We start from the raw sequence: 8,671 nt of genomic DNA on the forward strand, positions 1-8,671 counted from the left end.
CCAAGATTTCTCACAGTATTACTAGAGGTCAGGGTAATGCCATCCAGAGTAATTATCTGGTTAGACACCATGTTTCTAAGATTTGTGGGGCCAAGTACAATAACTTCAGTTTTATCTGAGTTTAAAAGCAGGAAATTAGAGGTCATCCATGTCTTTATGTCTGTAAGACAATCCTGCAGTTTAGCTAATTGGTGTGTGTCCTCTGGCTTCATGGATAGATAAAGCTGGGTATCATCTGCGTAACAATGAAAATTTAAGCAATACCGTCTAATAATACTGCCTAAGGGAAGCATGTATAAAGTGAATAAAATTGGTCCTAGCACAGAACCTTGTGGAACTCCATAATTAACTTTAGTCTGTGAAGAAGATTCCCCATTTACATGAACAAATTGTAATCTATTAGACAAATATGATTCAAACCACCGCAGCGCAGTGCCTTTAATACCTATGGCATGCTCTAATCTCTGTAATAAAATTTTATGGTCAACAGTATCAAAAGCAGCACTGAGGTCCAACAGAACAAGCACAGAGACGAGTCCACTGTCCGAGGCCATAAGAAGATCATTTGTAACCTTCACTAATGCTGTTTCTGTACTATGATGAATTCTAAAACCTGACTGAAACTCTTCAAATAGACCATTCCTCTGCAGATGATCAGTTAGCTGTTTTACAACTACCCTTTCAAGAATTTTTGAGAGAAAAGGAAGGTTGGAGATTGGCCTATAATTAGCTAAGATAGCTGGGTCAAGTGATGGCTTTTTAAGTAATGGTTTAATTACTGCCACCTTAAAAGCCTGTGGTACATAGCCAACTAATAAAGATAGATTGATCATATTTAAGATCGAAGCATTAATTAATGGTAGGGCTTCCTTGAGCAGCCTGGTAGGAATGGGGTCTAATAGACATGTTGATGGTTTGGATGAAGTAACTAATGAAAATAACTCAGACAGAACAATCGGAGAGAAAGAGTCTAACCAAATACCGGCATCACTGAAAGCAGCCAAAGATAACGATACGTCTTTGGGATGGTTATGAGTAATTTTTTCTCTAATAGTTAAAATTTTGTTAGCAAAGAAAGTCATGAAGTCATTACTAGTTAAAGTTAATGGAATACTCAGCTCAATAGAGCTCTGACTCTTTGTCAGCCTGGCTACAGTGCTGAAAAGAAACCTGGGGTTGTTCTTATTTTCTTCAATTAGTGATGAGTAGAAAGATGTCCTAGCTTTACGGAGGGCTTTTTTAGAGAGCAACAGACTCTTTTTCCAGGCTAAGTGAAGATCTTCTAAATTAGTGAGACGCCATTTCCTCTCCAACTTACGGGTTATCTGCTTTAAGCTGCGAGTTTGTGAGTTATACCACGGAGTCAGGCACTTCTGATTTAAAGCTCTCTTTTTCAGAGGAGCTACAGCATCCAAAGTTGTCTTCAATGAGGATGTAAAACTATTGACGAGATACTCTATCTCCCTTACAGAGTTTAGGTAGCTACTCTGCACTGTGTTGGTATATGGCATTAGAGAACATAAAGAAGGAATCATGTCCTTAAACCTAGTTACAGCGCTTTCTGAAAGACTTCTAGTGTAATGAAACTTATTCCCCACTGCTGGGTAGTCCATCAGAGTAAATGTAAATGTTATTAAGAAATGATCAGACAGAAGGGAGTTTTCAGGGAATACTGTTAAGTCTTCTATTTCCATACCATAAGTCAGAACAAGATCTAAGATATGATTAAAGTGGTGGGTGGACTCATTTACTTTTTGAGCAAAGCCAATAGAGTCTAATAATAGATTAAATGCAGTGTTGAGGCTGTCATTCTCAGCATCTGTGTGGATGTTAAAATCGCCCACTATAATTATCTTATCTGAGCTAAGCACTAAGTCAGACAAAAGGTCTGAAAATTCACAGAGAAACTCACAGTAACGACCAGGTGGACGATAGATAATAACAAATAAAACTGGTTTTTGGGACTTCCAATTTGGATGGACAAGACTAAGAGACAAGCTTTCAAATGAATTAAAGCTCTGTCTGGGTTTTTGATTAATTAATAAGCTGGAATGGAAGATTGCTGCTAATCCTCCTCCTCGGCCCGTGCTACGAGCATTCTGACAGTTAGTGTGACTCGGGGGTGTTGACTCATTTAAACTAACATATTCATCCTGCTGTAACCAGGTTTCTGTTTGGCAGAATAAATCAATATGTTGATCAATTATTATATCATTTACCAACAGGGACTTAGAAGAGAGAGACCTAATGTTTAATAGACCACATTTAACTGTTTTAGTCTGTGGTGCAGTTGAAGGTGCTATATCATTTTTTCTTTTTGAATTTTTATGCTTAAGTAGATTTTTGCTGGTTGTTGGTGGTCTGGGAGCAGGCACCGTCTCTACGGGGATGGGGTAATGAGGGGATGGCAGGGGGAGAGAAGCTGCAGAGAGGTGTGTAAGACTACAACTCTGCTTCCTGGTCCCAACCCTGGATAGTCACGGTTTGGAGGATTTAAGAAAATTGGCCAGATTTCTAGAAATGAGAGCTGCTCCATCCAAAGTGGGATGGATGCCGTCTCTCCTAACAAGACCAGGTTTTCCCCAGAAGCTTTGCCAATTATCTATGAAGCCCACCTCATTTTCTGGACACCACTCAGACAGCCAGCAATTCAAGGAGAACAGGCGGCTAAACATGTCACTCCCGGTCCGATTGGGGAGGGGCCCAGAGAAAACTACAGAGTCCGACATTGTTTTTGCAAAGTTACACACCGATTTAATGTTAATTTTAGTGACCTCCGATTGGCGTAACCGGGTCTCATTACTGCCGACGTGAATTACAATCTTACCAAATTTACGCTTAGCCTTAGCCAGCAGTTTCAAATTTCCTTCAATGTCGCCTGCTCTGGCCCCCGGAAGACAATTGACTATGGTTGCTGGTGTCGCTAACTTCACATTTCTCAAAACAGAGTCGCCAATAACCAGAGTTTGATGCTCGGCGGGTGTGTCGTCGAGTGGGGAAAAACGGTTAGAAATGTGAACGGGTTGGCGGTGTACACGGGGCTTCTGTTTAGAACTACGCTTCCTCCTCACAGTCACCCAGTCGGCTTGCTTGGGATCTGCCAGGGGGGAACTAACGGCAGCTAAGCTACCTTGGTCCGCACCGACTACAGGGTCCTGGCTAGCTGTAGAATTTTCCACGGTGCGGAGCCGAGTCTCCAATTCGCCCAGCCTGGCCTCCAAAGCTACGAATAAGCTACACTTATTACAAGTACCATTACTGCTAAAGGAGGCCGAGGAATAACTAAACATTTCACACCCAGAGCAGAAAAGTGTGGGAGAGACAGGAGAAGCCGCCATGCTAAATCGGCTAAGAGCTAGTAGCTACGCTAACCTAGCGGATTCCTAAAAACACGCAAAGTGAATAATTTAGAGGTGATTCAGCAGAAGGAGTGCTTTAGTTAAGGCACGTAAAGATTACACTGGGAAACAAATCGTAATCTAGATAACAAGATCAATCTAACTGCGCAGATTAAACAGCTAACAGATACAGAAAAACACCGCTGTGCTCCGGAACAGGAAGTGATACAATACCGCAGTGAGAGCCAACCACCAGTAGAGGCAAGCAAGAGCAAGTCCACGATGTTGTTTGTAATAAAGTGAACATTCGATTGGACAATATTATTTTAATAATTTTCTTCAGGGGTTGATGATTTCATTAAAAAAGTGATGTTTACACAACAAAAGATAGGCAGGTTATATTTTGCCAGATGGCAAACAGGCACCTAGCATTTGACCGGATCTCCCCGTTGATTGGCTCGTTCAAATGACATCATCGTAGAGTTTATTTCAACATGGCTGCGCCCTCTGCAAAGTTGAACTGGACGATATTGCCCCGTACACGGCACCGGCTGCCGGCCATCTAAATTTATTTGCGACGGAATGGAACAGCTGCGGTTGGACAGGAACTTAAAGGCGATCGGAGTTTAAGATCTCCTTATTTCACATTCATGAGAGTTGCTCGATATTGGTGATTTTCATTATTGAAAATTGGCATATTTTGCCATTCACTATTTTCAGGGGTGGAGTGATTGAAGGTTTTGCAGACATGACACTGACAGGGAAAAAACAGGATAAACACATGTGCCGATGTGGACTTCTGTATTTTCATTTTTATTCTGTCTTGAATTTGCAGGTTTTGTTTATCATCCCTGCCCTACACAGAAAATTACCAAGACTGCAAAAATTATTTCCACCGTGTGGCGAAAAGCGCGGGTGGAAATAATTTCGGGCACGGTGGAATTCGGGCAGGACTATGCCACGTTTTTGAACTGCTTTTAGTATCTGAGAATCCCTCTGGCAGTAGGTGATTTTCTGTTCCAATTCAAACGACTTCATGGAACCCAAAATGGCATAGAATCCCTCTCTATCAAGGCACACTAATTCCAACTCCTGTGCTCCCTGCATGTTAAACAGAGCCATTCAAGTTTGTCTGTTAAGCAGCAAATCTGCATATAAAGGCTCTGAACTGTTCCTGTGTGTCCATGTCTGCTCTCTGACTGGAGTTCTGTGGTGGATAAAGTAGATCAGCAAATTATCAGTTCTATACATATTACATTCCCAACACCGCTGAAAAAAAATGAGGGGAGTATATGAGTTGCCGCAAACTTTACACCAAGGGCCCTCTGGTGGCCATTTTTGGTCGATGAAAACATCGCCGAGCTCAATACAAAATATGTTCACTTTTCAAATGGGTTAAACTCGTCAATAAAGTCAATTTAATGTGCAGTGGTTCATTTCAGGTCAGCTTGGTGTATAAATCTCATCGTTTCATGCAGTGAGAGCTGTCAGCTGGCTGTTAGAGACAAAACCAAACCAGCTGATTTCAATAGATAATCAATGCAGCCTGAGCTTGTTTTCATCAGGCGGCCAGTCGCGGAGGTACGAATTCTCATCTTCGGATTGGCCACTTTGCCGGAAGTGACCGTCTCTGCGGCAACCCATATGTATAATGTGTTGCCAATCTGACAACATCGTCTGGTGTTCATCCACGTTTCAAAGATGTAAAGACAAGACCAGAGGAGGTCAAACCAATCGTATCTGTGGATGATAGATAGAAAAATTTAGAAGTAGATGGAAGGATATTTATGTAGTACAGCTAAAAGTCAAGTGGTTGTGCATTACTTTACAGGTATGATTAGTTTTTGTTACTTCACGTTGAAAATATATATTTGTAAGTTCTTGTGAGAAAACTACTAGATGAGTGATTTTGAATGAGAGTGTCATTTGAGGGTTTTTTTTGTTTGTTTGTTTTTCTTGCCAAAATGGGAGCTGTACTTACTGTAATTTAATTTATTATCTGGAATAGCACCAGATTGCATAGTCAGAGCTTCCAGAGTTGAAACTTTTTCTGGGGGGTTTGCCCCCTGGTAATTTTTGGTTTCAGCTTTTTTCATTTTTCACCACTTTCATCCCTGGAGATGGTGAATATAAAATCAAACTTTCTACGTCTTATGCAACATTTGAATTTGGAAACATTTATAATGTCTCATTGTAACTGAAACTGTCCCATTACTTTGCCACGAAATGGGGACAATGTCTCATTGTCTTCATTTCTCTTCCTGATGACTGTCTAAGTTCAGAACACTTAATTTTATTTTAACACCATCTTAGTTTGATTTAAACAAACATCTTATAGGCATTGATATCATCTCTCTCTGTCGCGAATCAGCTGATTGCAGCAGGTATGTAAGGAAAATCTGGATGTCAGGTGATCTCTGGGATCAGGGTTGGAGTGTCCTGCTTTAGGACTTCAGTGTTGTCTCACACTTGTGATTGTTCAGCCTGGGCACCAGAGCAGCAGCAGATGATTAAATCACCCTGTTTTTAGTCTTTCCTCCACTTGGTTGTTGACTCTCTAATTTCTTTTGTGTGTTTTAAAGTCTTTCTACAAATATGCCTGGAGTCCAGCAGCTGAGGTACATGTTGAAACTACAGCGAACACCTGCTGATGAAGGAATGAACACAGACCAGAAAGAAGAAATGTGTCATTTAAAAGAAGAGAACAAAAGAGGTAAAGGGCTGGATGCTGTTTATAATCCTCTAAATCTTTCCTACAGAACGGGTTTGTTCACTCAGCTTTGTTTGTATTACTGATACTTTATAACATGTTATAACAGTCAAATATTTTTCTCATCAGGCATTCCTCATTTTCCTTGGTAACTTGCCGGCTTTGCTGCCTGAATTGTGTAAATGTGGAAGTGTGCAGAATTGTGGGTTTGCCAAAGAAAGAGCGAGAGAGAAAAAGAGGCTGTGCTGGAAGTCTGGTCCAAGAAACAGTCTTTGCTAATAGAACTATCTTTGGTTTTGTGATAGCAGTCAGTTTAGCCTGCCAGCATGAGTGGCGTTAGCAAACATCTTCAGGTCAGGCCAGGAAACATCACCGGTTTAGAACTGATGCACTTAACTATAGTTACAGGCACATCATCAAGGCAGGATGTAGCACAGGTAAGCTAACGTCTGGTTTTTGTTTTTGTCTTGCAGATAACATTTTATAACACGGAACTGTACTTTCATCAAATGTTTAGACAGGGGCCTTTTCGTAAAGTCGAGCAAACAACTGTACAAGATCTCTAATCTGGAAATTTCACATTTAATTTTCCACTAAAAAAGAAAAAAGTTTGAGGGATTCTGCAACTGAACTAGTGTGAATGAAACGCTGTTTGGTGCATATAAGGTGTCTGTTACACAGGATGAGGGCAGTTGTGCATCTTAAAACGTGACTGATCTGCAGAGGTGATGCAAAAACACTTTACTGTGTAACAGTTTCAGTGGCCCCGTGGAGGTGGGGTGCCACAGATGACGTAGCATTTCCAGGGAGATCTGTTACTTTTTTGACATACGCCATGTGCTGACTTTGAGCCTCTATCTATCTATCTATATATATAAATAAATAATGTCACCAGCGACAATATATGCATGGTATTGATAAGATTTTATCGATGCCATTATCAATTCTGCTTATCAAGCCGATTCCTTATCGATTCCCTTATAAACATTTTGATCAGTTGTAGTTTGTTTATATTACAACATATCGAAAGAGGTGTCATTTGATTTAATCGGTGTTTCGCTTTAAATTTATTAATTCCGACTGGACTCTATCGTTCTAACTTGACTCGGCAGAGAGCCGCGCAGCAGAGGACGATTCTCATTTCTTTCTCCCAACAAGACAGGAGTCCCAGTTAGTGACTTTAATCTGCACAAAAGTGACTCACGAATGACATATTCAGGGATGAAAGTGGTGAAAAACAAAAAAAGCTGAAACCCAAAATTACCCCCAGAGAACACCCACACAATATTGTAGAAGCTCTGAAATGCAATCTGGGACTATTCCAGACAATAAACTGCAGTGAGTGCAGCATCCATTTAGTGAGGAAAAAAACAACTTTCCTTCTTCAAATTCATTCCAGTGATATTCTGCACTTACTAGGATGCAGCAGTTTTCCAGCTTGGCAGATAGTTCTGGAGGAAATCACTGAAGAAATTAACAAATTGAAAATATGGTTTGACCGAAACAAATTGTCATTAAACTTAGATAAAAGAGGGATGAGTTGGAAGTTTACCCACAATCTCAATTCTCTTTTGTTCCCCTTCCTCTTGGCCCTACGCCTACCCCTTTAAAACAAGGGGTAAGGCGAAGGGGTACGCCTCTAGCCCTATGAATTGAGACACCCCTCCTCCGCCTTAGGAGAAAAAAACTGCTCGTCTCAAACTGCCGTTTTCACTGTTTAACATGGCAACCGAAATACAACTTGTTGTAGTAGCCTGTTTGCTCTTTTTATTTTCTCGCCTTTCTGCATAAATGCAAAGAAATAGAAGTCGCAGATTTCTTCGACGCATCGCAATCATGTCATGTTAATTAATTTGTAATTTCTAATAATAATAATTAATAGTATTAATAATAAATGATTTAGTAATTTATTAATGTTAATAGTACTAATAATTAATCAATAATAGTAATTAATATTGTTTGATTAATCATTGATTGATCAGTAATTAATTCATTAGTAATTAAAATAATTTATAATAATAATATATTAATTTATATAGCTCCAAATCACGACTAATCGCCTCAAGGCACTTCACAAACATTTAAAAGCAGAATAAAATGAAATAAGATTAAAACACAATAAAAAAAAATAAAAAAAACACTCATAAAATACTAATGATAAAACAGGAAAACTATTTAAAATAAACACAAAATATATCAGTCTGTGTGCAATGAATGTATACATTATACAAGTTTCACTTTTTGAATGGAATTACTGAAATAAATCAACTTTTTCATGATATTCTTATTACACTCAACAAAAATATAAACGCAACACTTTTGGTTTTGCTCCCATTTTGTATGAGATGAACTCAAAGATCTAAAACGTTTTCCACATACACAATATCACCATTTCCCTCAAATATTGTTCACAAACCAGTCTAAATCTGTGATAGTGAGCACTTCTCCTTTGCTGAGATAATTCATCCCACCTCACAGGTGTGCCATATCAAGATGCTGATTAGACACCATGATTAGTGCACAGGCGTGCCTTAGACTGCCCACAATAAAAGGCCACTCTGAAAGGTGCAGTTTTGTTTTATTGGGGGGGGATACCAGTCAGTATCTGGTGTGACCACCATTT

This window comes from Thalassophryne amazonica, unplaced genomic scaffold (genome assembly GCF_902500255.1).
Source record: "Thalassophryne amazonica unplaced genomic scaffold, fThaAma1.1, whole genome shotgun sequence".
In the NCBI taxonomy this organism is placed as follows: domain Eukaryota; kingdom Metazoa; phylum Chordata; class Actinopteri; order Batrachoidiformes; family Batrachoididae; genus Thalassophryne; species Thalassophryne amazonica.